The following is a 14,962-nucleotide window of genomic DNA, read 5'->3' as shown; positions in this document are numbered from 1 at the left end:
CATGGATTAGGACTGTTCAGGGAAGGGCCAGGAATGCTGTTCATTAGGAACGACCCTGCCTCGTCCATTCCCTCCTGTCCCCAACCTCAGAGGCCACAGCGTTGGGGAGACAGAGAGAGGAGGACATGGAACCAAGCGCCCCCCACACACCCTCTTTCGCTCCCTGTCCCTTGGAATCCAGTGAGGAAGGGATTAAATGACGGGAGAGGGGATCTTCGATACAGACTGGACTTGTTCATAATCACAGTGGCCAGAGGTGTAGAGTCTCCCAACATCATCAAGGGGCAGAATGTGGAAGGAATGGCAGAGGAGGAAAGCCGTCACTCTCACTCTCTAAGGAAGTCACAGGTCCAGGCAGCCATCCTCAACCCGGGGCCGGGGTGGGGGACTCATCGTGGCGGTCTCAGTGGCACCACTCACAACCACCGGTCAGCCTCAGAGTCACTGGGCATAAAACCAGACATCCCAGCATCATGAATACACGGGGAACAGGGATACCTGCCTGGAATATGTTTTACCTGAGTAATTAAACCTTGAGGTCTTGGTACCGGACACAATGGGTCCGAGGCCACTGGTCACCACTTAAGCCAATTAAGCAGAGACGGGGCTGAATCATACGAGCATTTATTCCAACACTGCCGGCAGTATGGGGGGAGCAGTCGGTCACCCTGGAAATCCTGCTCTGACCCCCCTCGCCAGTCGGCTGTTATATACCAGTGAGGAGAAGGGAACTGCGTGCAGCTGGAGCTGCTAGTGCCACAGGGGGAGTGGGGGAGGGTCTGCAGTCCGGCCTTCAGGGGCCAAAGTTCGATAACCAGGTGGCTAATCTGTGACGTTACAAACAGCTCAGCAGGTTTCTGGGACCAAAGAGTGGTCAGCGTTCCTGAGGCCAACTCCCGAGGGGGTCAGGGTCCCGGCACAGCGACCAAGGCAAAGCGCATCCTGCCCTTGGCCTGCTTTGAAGTGTATTTTTTACAGCCTTGTTTCATCCCTGTTTCCCAAGGTCAGGAGGAAAACTCCTACCTGTAGTTAGTGGCTTATTCTTATTACGTGCCCTTCCCCACGATGGTCTGACGGCCAGCTCACAGGCTTCTGAAAGAATTAGTGGACAGCTTGAGAAAGCCAATGAGAACATGGGTCTTTCTAGTAAATTATCTGGTTTCTCGGGCAAATCTATAGTGGGCGGGGGGGGGGGGGGGGGATGAAGACAGGGCCCTTGCCGTATAATAGTCTTAAGAGAAACAACCGCCATAGCGGGTGGGGGGCTTGATTAGACCCAATTCCCACACACCTGTAGCAGAAGGCACCTTTGGGACAGGTGGGACATTTGAACCGAGAATGGGTGTGAGAAGAGTTAAGGTGTCCTTGTTAATTTTGCCGGTTGGGGTAATGGCCCGGTGCTCCTGTTAACAAAGCCCTCATCAGTCAGTCTCTGCACCCCACACTTCTCCCCTCGCCCAGCTCTACACGGTTATTACACAGGACGCGCGCACCTCTGCCCCCCCACACTAGACATCCACCCTCCCCGCTCTGAGTGTCCCTGGGCCACCATAACACAGGGCCTGCCTTGTACACAGAGGAAAGGACGGATCTGCTCTAAAATACTCCAGCTGGACAAGGCAAACGACTAATGTGCATAGCATCTGCAAAAGTGGCAAAATGCTAATGATTGAAGCTGGGATCTGGGCACAAAGGTGTTTACTAGATGATTCTTTCTAACTTGGGAAATGTTTTAAATTTTCTACAATATGTACTTAAAATATTTCTGCGGCAGCCAGACTGAGGGGAAACCTATGATATTCACAGGAGTGACCGTCATGCATTTAGCTAACTTTTACACAGAAATAATGAGAACCACAAAACAGTGGTCTGTCTGTAATATCCTGAAAGAGAATGCATGTCACCCGAAAATTTGATACATGGTAAAATGAGGGCATTTTCAGACAGATAATCAAAAGGCATAGTTTGGCCCAGCCGGTGTGGCTCAGCGGTTGAACATCGACCTAGGATCCAGGATATTGAGGTTTGATTCCTGGTCAGGGCACAGGCCCGGGTTGTGGGCTCGATCCCCAATGGGGGGCGTGCAGGAGGCAGCCGATCAGTGACTGTCTCATCATTGATGTTTCTCTCTCTCTCTCTCCCTTCCTCTCTGAAATCAATAAAGACATATTTTTAACAAAAGGCAGAGTTTGTTCTGCAATAAATAAAATTTGACAGGATATACTTAAGGCAGAAATAAATGTTCCCAGAGGCAGAGCTGAGATGCAGGACAGAAAGAAGGGGAAGAAATAGTGAATTGTGGGTGCGTCTAAAGGATGCCGCCAACCGCCTGCACTTGGGAAAGAAGATGTTTAATTCTCAGCCTCGAAGCTCGGTTCCCAAAGGAGCAGAGCAGCTGGTGTTCCGAGGTTCTGCTATTGCCCAAGAGGAGGGGGGACATTAATTGACATTCTACTTCTGTAAAGTAAGATTCATGCTTTCATTTCCTGGGTATCAGTAGGATTAAGTAAGAGGGTCTGATTTACAAACTCATAGAGAGTAAGAATGGAAATGAAACAACAATGACTGAAAGAGAGACAGACGGGATAATAAAGTACAAAATAAGATGGAAATCTCAATCCAGATGTCCCAGTAATTACATAGCAAGTGACTGAGTGGTCACATTAAAATCAGGAGTCAGACTGTAAAAAACAAGAGTGCTACTTGACCCCAAATGATTATAAATATACAGGCAAATGGAAACAGTGAAATCATGTGAAATTTCTCAACTCAATGATGGTTCCTGAGGTGACCCAAATATTTTAATATTGCTCCCCCCAAATGGACTAGAGATAAGCAAGGTGAAAACTGGAACAACTATAAGAAAAAACAGATACCTAGAATCACAGTGGAAAACGTGAATTTGCCCTGGTCAGTAATGAACAGACTCAGCTAAGAAGCAGGCAGGACGTGGGGTATTTGGACAGCACAGCGGCAAACTCAGCCTTGGGAATGGGGCCTCAGCCTCCATCACTCAGTGCTCAGGTGCCAGCTGCGGCCACCCTTACGGGGGAAAGTGCCCCGTCTCTGCACACCACAGCTCTCACTCCCCTGGGGTCTGACGGTTACTACACAAGACGCGGGCTCCGTGGTGACACGGCCCACCTCTGCCCCACCTGCACACTAGGCATCCACCGCCCCTTCTCTGAGTGTCCCTGGCCCACCCTAACAGTCCCATAAACTGGGTGGTTTAAAACAGAAATTTATTCTCTCATGGTTTTGGCGGCTATGAAGTCAAGGTGCTGACAGGGCCACGTTGGCTCCTGAGCCTCCATGTGGGACCCTTCCTTGCCTCTCACAGCTTCCAGCGGCCCAGATGCTCCTTGGCTGTGTCCGCATTAGTCCAGTCTCTGCTCCTCTTCTCATCTTAAAAGGACATCGGTCATGCTGGCTTAGAGCCCACACTAATTCATTGTGACCTCATCTTAAACCAATTACATCTGCCAACACCGTATTTCTAAATAAAGTCACATCCATAGATACCAGGGGTTAGAACTGATATTGTCTGGGGGCCGCAATTCAACCGTAACGGGGACTTTTGAAGAATCCTGTGGACGGGGAAGGGGTTGAAGACAAGGTTAAGGGCAGTGACGTTGTCAGTGACTGAGAGGCTCTCACTCTGAAACATCCAAATCCCCAGGCCACTTGTGTGGTTCAGGGAGGACATGCTGTCACCTGAGTCATATGATGGTGGTGACGGTGTGATGGCCAGTCCCTTGGCTCTATTTTGCTTTTAGACAATATTGTTTTGTAATCATCACCCAAGGACATGCTTATTGGTTTTAGAGAGAGAGGAAGGGAGATAGGAGTGAGAACCAATGGGAGAGAAAAGCACTGATAGCTGCTTCCCATGTGTGCCCTGACCGGGGAACCAACCCGAAGCCTAGGTATGTGCCCTGACTGAGAGCCGAACCTGCCAGTGTCCTGTGCATGGGACCAGCTGAGCCACCTGGCCAGGGCCATACAATTTTTGAAATTACCCATGTATTGGAAAAGCCTTTGTTGGAACTAAATGTCATGGGCTGCAGAAGTAACCACAGGCCTAAGCAGGTTGTGTTGGCGTTTCAGTTGGAGTTGTCCTGTTAGAGCTCTTTGAGCGACAGCTTGTAGCTTCTCAGTGTGACGCAGGTGGGCTCCGGAACCACACCCTGGGCTGCAGCCTTGGCAGACGGAGCTGGGAAGGCTGGGGGCTCAGGCAGCCCCCTTCCCCTGACTTTCACATTAGCACTGGCTGGGCCTAACGGCCCCCAATCCTGTTTTGTTGACTTGGGTTTTCTCTTTCTTTCTTTTTTCCTGTCACTTAAGCTGAAGCTATTTTTCTCATGGTCAAAGTTAGGAAACATTTTTAAAGGGTAGAGCTATGCCGCGTGACCTTACCCTCTCTTCTTTCGGGTTCCAGTGAAACAAAGACACTGTGGCTGTCAATTGAAAAGAAAGTCTACAAGTTCCTGCCCAAAGCCTCGCCTCAATGGTTTATTCTGAACCCCCGAAGCCATTTTGCAATGAAATCCATAAAATCAGGTAATAGAGTGAAAGGGCTTTGTCGGTGTCACATCACCCGTCTGGGTGGCCAGCTCCCTCCTGTCAGCTTTGCTTCCACTTCCTAGTTGTCCTTCAGGGACACGCGGGAACCAGCTGCCGAGGGGTCCTGCCTCCCTATGCCGTCTGTCAAGGCGACATCCCTTTGTCCCTTCATGAGCCGCTGCACTGTCCTCCTGTCCGTCTGAACATGGGATGTCGCCTCGTCCCCAAGAAAAGCGCCCTTGGCATTCTGGCGCTTTCCTCCAGCCTCGGAGACCTGCCCAGCACCGGCCGCACCGGCCAGCTTCCGTTTTGGCGCTATTTTTATATAGATGTAGATATGGACATGGTCATAAAAGTCGAGCGGCCCATGGGCCTCATTTCCTGTCACTTTGGGGACCTCCTCACTTTTGTAGACATATGTCTGGGTTACATGCTCTCTTCTCTGAACCTAGCTCTTCCCTCCCAAAGCCTCCCTTGGCCTTAGAATCGCCGGCTTTGTGTGTTGGCTTCCAGGGTGACTCGCGTCGGTCGTGTGTGCCAAGGACCCGCTTGCCTTCGCCTCTCCAGTGACTTCTCCTCTGAGTTAAGTCCTTTTTGCTCAGGAAGCCAAACTTCCAAGATATGAAGCAGAGAACATATGAACATGTGAGATGAAATGTAAAGAAACTACTTAATACAAATAAACTTCTTAGCACACGCCTAGAACAGTTACCACCCATTAAGGTATGATTATTAGTGTCCCATCTAAGTTAATTCAACACACCTTTCTCAGAGGCCTGCCCAATGCCAGGCGCTTGGTGCTGGAGATGGGACAGTTGGTAAGTCAGCATCCCTTTTTTGAGAAATTCAAGGGCCAGAGCCACACGGTCAGCGAGGAGCAGGTGTGACAATGAATAACTGAAAAGTGACATGATCCCCCCAATTGGGAGTTGTCAGGAAGAGTGGTCAGCGGAGAGAGGAACCAGGCATGCTCGAGAGCAACGACTCGCACCCGCTCTGTGCTTAGTGTGGACCAGGTGCCGTTTAATCTTTTACAGATATTGGCTGTTTCGTTCTTAAGGCAGCTGTATGGACAGTGCTGTCCCATCGTCCTCCCTACGTTATAGGACCGAAGTGCGGTGCGTAAGCTGGGGAGCACCTGTAAGGAGTCCTGACCCTCAGAGATGGTGTCCTGGGAGGTGGGGGACAGCAGCAGGGCTGCCCAGGAGGGGACAGGCTTACTAGTCACAGAAGCAAGACAACACGTGGGTCTTCACCGAGCCCCGTTAGCTTGGGGGACACAGTGGTCATGAGAGGGGCCATGACACGCAGGACTTCTCAGGATGTTTGTTGTCTTTATCCTGTTTTGACACCAGGCTGACTTGCGTCGAGGGGGCCCCTAGCCCACCGGGGAAGGGAGGTCACTTGGGCACCAGCCGCTGGAGCAGAGCAGAGAGGCCCTTCTGCGCCCCCCGCCCTCCCCGCTCCACCCGCACACCCACCTTCGCAGGCTCGTGCGGACTGAGGGCCGTGCAGGTGAGAACCGTGTTTCCCTGTGTCCCCAGCCCGGCCTCCTCCCGTCTCCACCTCAGGCTGGGCCATCGGCAGAGGTGACCGCACCAGTGCAGGCGGCTGTCTGCGTGACATCCTGGACACCCTATGTCCCCATCTGCCTCTGCCTTCGCCAAGCCTTGTTTCCAGCCGTGCTCTGGAGAGAGTGGCTGTGTGGACGTGTGGTGGACAGGGCAGGGGGGGACATGAGAGCCGGGGGCAGGGAGTGGGGGTGGAGACGACTCTGCTCCTGGCCGGGGCCTGTGTCCTGCCAGCTGCCTGTGCCCGTGTCCACGTCCCTACATTCCCCTCCCTGTGTCCCCAAGGGAGGGGTGTTGGGTCCCAACAGATGCTTGCTAAGTGTGTGACTTCAAGCCTGAACCGCGGCTGCCTGGTACGGCTCTAATGGGCCTTCAGGGCCAGACGGCCGCCTGTCCATCCCCTTGCCTCCGCTGGGTGCCGGGAAGCACGTAGCCGGGGTGGCCAGGCCCTCGGGGAGGCGAGGGGGGCGAGAGGAACTGTTTATGTCACTGTCTCCATGTGTCTAGGACACTTTTCTGCACTGCCTGGTCCCCACCCCACCTCTGACCTCAGGGCACAGAGACTAGAGTTGACACTGAACATCCCCTCTGTCTTCTTCGCCCTGTGGTCCCACAAACAACCGAAAAGATCAGAGCTGCTTCCCACCGACTGCACTGTGGGCCCTGGAGGAAGCCTGGGCAACCAGCAGCCGGGAAGCCGGCTGCCATCGGGCATGCGCTCGTTTTTGATGTGACTTTGCGGGAACATGCAGGTCCGGGCCCACACCAGCGTTGGAACTGAGAGGTAGTCGAGACGGCCCAGTCCCGCCCCCCGCTGCCTGTTTCCAGGAGAGGGCTGGGTGCAGATGGTGACGGAAGCTGCCAGAGCCGCACGCGGGTGAGGAGCAGGGCCCAGGCCTGACTGTCCGCCCTCAGCCTGGCGTCTCCACTCAGCTCCTGCTCTGTGCTCAGCTGCTGGGGCAGACGCATTTCTAGCAGAGGATGAGGGCGGGTGGCTGCAGACCACGGGCCACTGTACAGAAAATGCAGCCAGACCGGGGATAACGTAAACACCTGCCGGCCTTCACGCCAGCCTGCTCCGGGCAGTGCCCGTGGCCCGGTCCCCGGGCTCTGTGCTTTGCTCTGTGGCCACCTGTCCTGGTGGAACAGGTATGGGGACATTTTGTGGCCAGCACCTATGTCTTGTTACCGTGTCTCCAGGTTCTTGACTCCCATCACTCCGTGTCCCTGTTGTTACATTTTCTGACGTCCCCGGAACCTTGGCCTCAGTGGCCCGTGTCCTGGACGGCTGCCGCCTCGTTCACCGCCCTCCTGACGCTGCTTCCTGTCCCTGCAGTGTCTTTCCTGCCACGTGGCTGACCAGGAGCGTGGTCCCACGCTCCCTTTGGCCGTGACGATGTGCACCCCTCGCCCCTGTCCTCCCCGGGCATTGCCCCACCCCCAGGCCCTGCGTGTCCCAAGATGTCCCATCTCCTGCCACCCAGGCTAAGCAGTGTGTCCCTTCCTTGAGGACCAGAACCCAGAGGCTGGGTCCCCTGGCAGACACAGAGCAGGGGGCTTAGGAGTCAGCCAGCGAGAGCCAGTTCAGGCTGCGCTGCTGGCAAGTTCAAGTGAAATTACTGAGAAGTTTTTGATTTTAAAACAGAATGTAAGACGAGCTGATGGGTGACGGGTTAAATATTAGTGAGGAAGTTACAGCTCGTCTGTTGCTCCAAGCTATCGCTTTTTAAAGTAATGGCTATTTAATACTCGTTGACGTTTACATGTTTCGATGAATCTGTTTTTTAAAGAAGTGGCGCACGGATGGTAAGTGCCTGCTGTGTCTGCGCACAGGGCTCCCTTGGACTCAGTATGTGGCCACAGTGCAGCCCTCACCTGTTACCCGTCCCCTCGGGGGGCGTACCCTCTACCAAATTTTTAAAAAATAAATTTGTAATTGATGTTTTTAGAGAGAGAGGAAGAGGGAGACTTGCTGTTCCGCTCATTTATGGCATCATTGGTTGATTCTTGTATGCGCCCCGACCAGGGATCGAACCCACAGCCTTGGTGTATGGGGCGATGCTCTAACCTGCTGAGCAACCCGACCAGGGCACCTACCAAGTTTCTGTATTAACTTCTTAAAAGGCAAGTAACCCCTTGAGAGTTTACTCTTTAAAATGGAAGTGGCTGCACGTCCAGGCACAGGGATCATCGAGACCTGCGTGGGCCTCAGCCAGGCAGTTCCGGGAGGTCTAATGTCCTACTCGAGTGCCAGAGCCGTGAGGTCAGAATGTCCTGGGGGTGAGCACCTGCCGCCTCATTCTGCTTCTTTTAATTTATCTTTATTGTTGAAGATATTTATTATTCTTTTAATACTTTGGCATCTGAAGCACCTAGAGGGCCTGTGAGAACACAGCTTGGCTTGAGGCCTTAGAGTCTGTTTCTGCCAGGTCCGGGTGCTGTGGGTGGTCTGGGGGCTGTGCCTGGAGGACCACTGGGCATCTATGTCCAAAGCAGTAGCCTTATTGTTTGTACCATTCTTATCAGAAGCTGATGAGTGAGCCCTGGCTTGAACTGACATTTATCTGTATACTCCTTCTGTGCTGGATGGTTTTGCAAGAAAAAGGATTGGTCGTACCTCCTACCTGTCTAGTTATCCTTGAGGCAGGTACAGATACACAAGCCACCCCCCCCCCCAAAGAAAAAACATCACATTCAAAGCCTTGGATCTGGATCGAGTGCCCGTCTCACCTACATTTTCCCCCAGAGGCAAGTTAGCCCTCAAAGGAGGCTAGGAGAAGGTGTTCCCAACACCCAGTTTATTGGCCCTTAGGTAATGATGATACATTGGTCCTGAGAAAATGCTTGTTTTCTTAAAATAAAATGTCTTGTTGGGGCTCCAGGCACCCTGAGAGCTCTTTTTTCCGGAGGGTTTGTGGCGGTGGTCCCTGGGTGGGGCCTGGGGAGGGAGGCCTCCATTCTCCCAGGAGACGTTTCCAGGGCTCTAGTCCAGCACCTGCAGCAGGTGGGGAAGGGTTCCAGCCACTGACCTTGCTCCTCTCCAGCTTCTATTTTGATCTTTCTTGTAAACAGACTAGACCAGATTGATGGTCATCCCCCAGCCACGGCCTGTTGGGGTTAGAATAATGCAGCAGTTTATGGGGCAGGCCTGTCACCTCTGCAGAGTCATCTGGCCCCTGATTTATCCCATAGGTTCCTCCTGTCTGGTCAGATGTCCTTGCTGTCACCCAGGCTGGAGGAAGGCGGGGGTCTCCAAGCTCAGCAGTGTGGGGGATTGATGGAGTCCCGACACAGCAGACCAAGGCTCTGGCGTCCAAATTTCACCCTGCACAGACCCACAGGCTCTAGGAGCTGGTTCTACTCCTGCACCCAAAGCATGGATGAGCGGTCAAGTCCATTAATGCCAGGGAGTGGCTGTGACCTGGCCTGACCCCGTGCAGTCACTGGAGGTGACACATTTCACTCCACAAGTAATGAAACAATGGCATGTCTGACACCGTGCTCCACGGTGACACTGCAAACGCTGGCGCCTAAGCTTGGGAGGCTCCAGCCGTCAGTGATGACCTTGCTCATCTCTGAGCTCGAAGCACATTTGAAGAATTCTTTATAGCTGGCATGACAGCTGCTGTGGTCATTTTTTCTCCCACCAGCACTCACTCTGCACCTGGGACAACTCAGCACGTGCAGTGTCCTGGGGACAAGAGGAGAAGATGCGTTTCCCACATTAAGGGCGCACGGTTCCATCCACAGTGAAACTTACAGGTGCAGCTCCTCAGATGGTTAGCACTTAAACTGCTTTGTGAGTGGAACTTGGGAACTTTTTGGAGTGGGGCCCGTCCAACAGGGAGAAAAGCGTTTTGGGTCTATGTGACTAATGTCCCTGTTCCTCCCAGCCACTTGAGCATCCCCAGGACTTGGTGCCTGGGCCACATGCTGGTCCACCAGGGACACAAGGGGACCAAAGCTACAGGAAATGGATAGGCGACTTGATGTCACCCCGACCTCAGTGCCGTTACGTGAAAGTAGCAATGTGTGAGCATGGGGATAGTCCCTTAAAGGCCCTTCAAAGCATCCTGGGGGTTCTGTGCCTCTTGGGGGCAGTGGGGACAGCGAAATGGGACAGTCTACTTTGTCACAATTCTTCCAGGAAAGCACAGGGTTCCCGAGACCCTCTTCATCTGCCCAACCAGGGGGTCGCTGTCTTGGTTCAGGGCATTTTTGGGTGCTGTACTATGTGGGGGTCAGGACAGGAGGGATACGGCTGAAGGAACTCTGGGGAGTCCCACGAGGGGCGTGTGGTCTGGGCGGCCAAGGTGTGGGGACACTATCTGGGCCCATGTGGGGGGAGCATCGCTTGACAGGGAACAGGGAACCACTGACCACGACCCCTGTCCGAGTTTAGGGACCAGAGCCAACGCACTCTGCTTGCTCCAGGTCCCAAGTTCAGGCAGGTCCTCCTGCTTTGTGCTTAATTAGTGTTTTTAGTCAGATGAGTCCTGTTAGTGGCTACTTAAGTTTTGATTGAGAGGTCCCAGGTGGACACTGGCTGTCCACCGCAGCCCAGCTCTGCAGAGTGACCGGCCTGGGCTCCCATCTGCCTCTCCTTGTTTTGCCTGAGAAGGCACCGTAATGCTCCCCTAATTGTCTGCTTTGGGAGAGAAGTGAGTGCCCCACCCCTGGCAGCCTGGCAGGGAGGAGGCTGGGCTGGGGAGGTGGGCTGGGTGCTGCCAGACCTGAAGGGAGCCCTGGGGACAGCCTCCCAGGAAGGTGTGGGGTGCTGTGATTGAGAGCTGGCAGGGAGTCAGGCGATGGCTCTGTCGTGACGAGGGCTGGTCTGGGTTTCTCAGCGCAACACCTGGAGGCGGCTGGCTGGTGTGAGCACCATGAAGGCCAGCCAGGAGGCCCGGGTGGCACCTGCTGTCTTGTTCTGGAATTGCTGTAATTGGAGGGAAACACTGGGATTCTCCAAGGTCAGTGTGAGCTTACTAAGTGGTGGATTCTCTGATAAACACCCTGAATTATCTAATGCCCACAGCGTTGCAGAGTGGCCATGTCACAGAGGAAGACAAGGAGGATGGGAGTGAAGCCCTTAGACATGGCTGTGACCCAGCACAAGCATATCCCCAAACCAGCTCCGCATGGCGTGGGGCCGCGGGCTTGCTGGTGGTGGTTACCTCTTACCTCACCTCTTATCTCCAGCCTGCATTCTTGAGCCAGGTCTGCCACCTTTCATCAGAGGAAGGAGATGCCTGCTTTTCTCCCTTTTTCTGTTTCTTAGACACGGGGACTGATTTAACAATCATATCACTATCAGCATAAAGAACAAAGCCCAGCTTCCTCTCCCTCCCGCGGCCTCGCCTCGCCTCCACTCCTGGAACACCTGTAGCTGAGGGAGTTTAAATACCCAGGAGCCCTCTGCTGAACATGTGCCCTCATTTTAAACACCTGATGCTAGACTTCTTGGGAAGGGGATTTGATGGGCAGAGGAGGAGCACTGAAGGGAAGCAGCCCAAGAGCAAAGGCCGGCTCACCAGCCCGGCTTTCTCCCTTCACCGCAGGTCACAGGTGGGTCCCACTCTGGCTTGGATCAGACACACATGGCTCTCAACTGAGCAGTGACCATGGATGGAAATGCGAGCATATTTAGGCAGTTAATTAAATGCATGATACTTTAAAAATAGGATCTCATTATCCTCTGTGTGCAGAGCACGCTGGCAGCCTGGCTGTGGACAGGTTATTGTCGGAACAAATCCATGCGGAGTCACAGACCCTCTCGAGGTTTGACGGCAAACGCCCGAGATGGAGAGAATGGAAGCTGTAGCTGCCTGTGCCGGGCGCCGGCCGCCCTGCCTCTGGGGCCGCGCTCGGCCTCTCGGTTCTTCCGCAGGCTCGCGGGCGGCCAGGCCGGCGGCCAAGCGCTGCGCTCACGGTGGATCGGGCGCTGGGGTCGGAGCCTGGGCGTGGGGACCAGCGTCTGCACTTCAGCCCCAGCTCTGCCCTTTATTTAGTGGCTGTGGAGCCTGCTTGCTGTCCGAATGTCTGAGCCTCCGTTTTCATCTGGTCGGTGAGGATACAGAGTCTCCCGGGGCTGCTGTGAGGCCCAGTGAGATAACGTGGGATGTGCACACGCAGAATGAGTGCTGCTCCACCACCGCCTCCGGAGGGCCGAGACCAGGCGCCGCTCCCAGCCGCTCGGCAGGCGCCCCCCACAGGAGGGCCTCCCGCCCATCCTGCTCCGTCTCAGATCCACTGTGCTCCCCAAGGTGAAGACGGCCGCTCCCAAAACGAGACGCCACCTTCAGATGTCAGTTGGTGTCAGCCACCCCGTGTCCTCAAATACATCGGGACAAATGAAAGTCGGAGGTGACCCAACACACACGTGCTCTCTGTTCCTTCCTCTCCTGACCTGCAGACCTTGCGCTTGTCTAGATCTAGCCTCAACCCAGGAACAGGACAGAGTGGTGCCTTTGTCCCAGCTGAGGATCCAGTCCTCCAGGAAAGAAGGCAGTCGTGTCCTGCTCTGGAGCCTGGGTTCGCAAGTGTGGATGGGAATTTGGGGGGACAGTTTTAGTTTTCCCTGAATTGGGACAGTTGGGGACTTGAGGGCTTCAGGATCCTTTGTTAATTAGTCCTGGGGCTTCCTCCTGGGCACAGAGCCTTCTGAGGTGCGGATGGAAAAGGCCCCAACAAGAAATCATGTGTCTCCTTCCAAACTGGCAGAAATTAGGAAATATTCAGTTTCAGGTGTGTGCACTTAAACACAGTGGCAGAGTAGAAATTGGTTTTACTCATCAGAAGAGTTGTTTGAAAATACTTTTATCATGTGTACATTGTTGATTCATTAATTTAACTTTCTTTGATCCACTTCCAAATTGTTGGAAAAATTGTCCCTATGTTACACCTATTTAATATAATATTATATAGACCTTTAAGATTATGTTTTTGAAGACTATATATATATATATATATATATATATATATATGTATATATCTGCAATGATATAGAGCTAAAATCCAATGGCTCAATATTAAATAAAAAAATCAGGAATCAAATCTATTGTAATGTATAATCCCAGCTTTGTAAAAACTATAGTTGTACTGGAAATAAACCGCAGTACTAACAGGGATTGTCTCTGACTGTTGGGCTCCTATTGGTTTTGTCTGTTTATTTTGTTCCTTATGCTTTTCTGTGCTTTCCAAATTTTCTACCATAAATGATATATTTGTTCTTTAATTAGAGAACGTTATGCTAAAAGGGAGATGTAGAAAGGATATCCGGAACTTTCTGAGTTAATGAAATGCAAGCTATTTCAGGACTCTTTCTCATGAATTTCCCTCTTCTTCCTGTGGGAGGTGACAATGGCATTGCAGATGTTTGAAAGATCTGAACATAAAATAGCTGAACATATCTCCACAAGAAAGTGCTGGCTGATGAACTGATAGTTATGGGATGAAGAAAGCCTTTAGGCCAAAAGCCCCGTAGAAAATGTTTGATGTGTTTCACTAAAAAGAGCTTTTAAAAAAATCTGTTTGGCAAGAAGAAATGCCTTAAATGATGTTAAAAGTCAAACCCCAAACGGAGAAGAAAACACTTTTGTAGTCGACGTGATGGCTAATGATTCCATTTACAAAGAGACCATCTGAACCATTAAGAAGGAAAGAGATGGCGTCAGAAAAAGTGGGCGGGGGGCTTCTGCTTTCATTAACAGCAGACCAGGTCCTTGATAGAAAGTCCATCACAGGTAACGGAGAAGCTCCCAAAGCGTCGGGTAACCGAGGCCAGGACCTGGGAAGGCCCGGAGTTGCAGGGGGTGAGCCCTGGGCAATGGCCGGCCTGGACAGGGCAGCCGCGCGGCTGAGGGGCATGCCCTGGGCACAGCCAGTGTCAGAGAGGCTTGGGGGAAGTGGGCACTATAAACACTGTGGAAGCAGGTGACTCCACTGGTGTTTCACCTGACTGGAGGGAGGTAATGACAGGCTGAGGGTGACCAATCACAAACTTAAATTAGAAAGACAGAGCATCTTCTTTGTTACATTTTCGCACAGAGAATCAGCCAGGACTTAATTGTGGGGTAGCAGAGGTCCAGAGGAAGCTGACTTCCCAGCTGGGCCCTGACCGGGCACCGTGTCTTCAGGGGACCAGTCCATCCTCGATGGCAAGTGGCTCCCAAGGGACTCCACCCTCGCACCTCTGCTCCTGTCGTGCTCACTGCCCAGGCCGCCTCTTGTCCTCCCCAGTTGAGGATCTGGCCCCTGTACCTTGCAACCTTTCTCCAGTTTTGATGTTCACCATCTACCATCCCAGGCTGGCGTAGCAGAAAAATATGGAGCTTCTGAAGCCAGGCTCCGCCCGGATGATTGGTGTGACTGTGGACAGTGAAGATAATTTGTCTAAGGCCAGGTATCAACCAGACACCGACCACACCTCTCTCACGATTCTTCCTTTGAAATCAGGAAACAGGGTTGGAGGAGGCTACAGGAGTCGGCAAAGTTGCTGAGCTAGAAGGGGCAGGAGTTGGGGTTCCAGCCCAGATCCACCTGTATCCCAAACCCACACCTGGGAGTGACACTCACCAGGCCACACCACCTGCCAGCCCGTGCTAAGAGCGACATCACCGTATGGCATCCTATGAAGGGGGACTGTTTACACCACCTTACAGTTGAGGGAATGGAGGCACCCAGAGGTCGAGCAACGTTCTTGTGGCTTTATGAGTCCAGCGGCAGGCCCAGGCTCTGTCCTCAGGCAGCAGGGTCCTGAAGCAGAGCCGAGCCCCGGCCATTGCCGCCTCACAGCCACCATCAGGTATCGCTCCTTAGGCATTAAATTG

Source organism: Miniopterus schreibersii (assembly GCF_964146895.1).
Source record: "Miniopterus schreibersii genome assembly, chromosome: 19".
In the NCBI taxonomy this organism is placed as follows: Eukaryota; Metazoa; Chordata; class Mammalia; order Chiroptera; family Miniopteridae; genus Miniopterus; species Miniopterus schreibersii.
Note: the sequence above shows the minus strand (reverse complement) of the source record.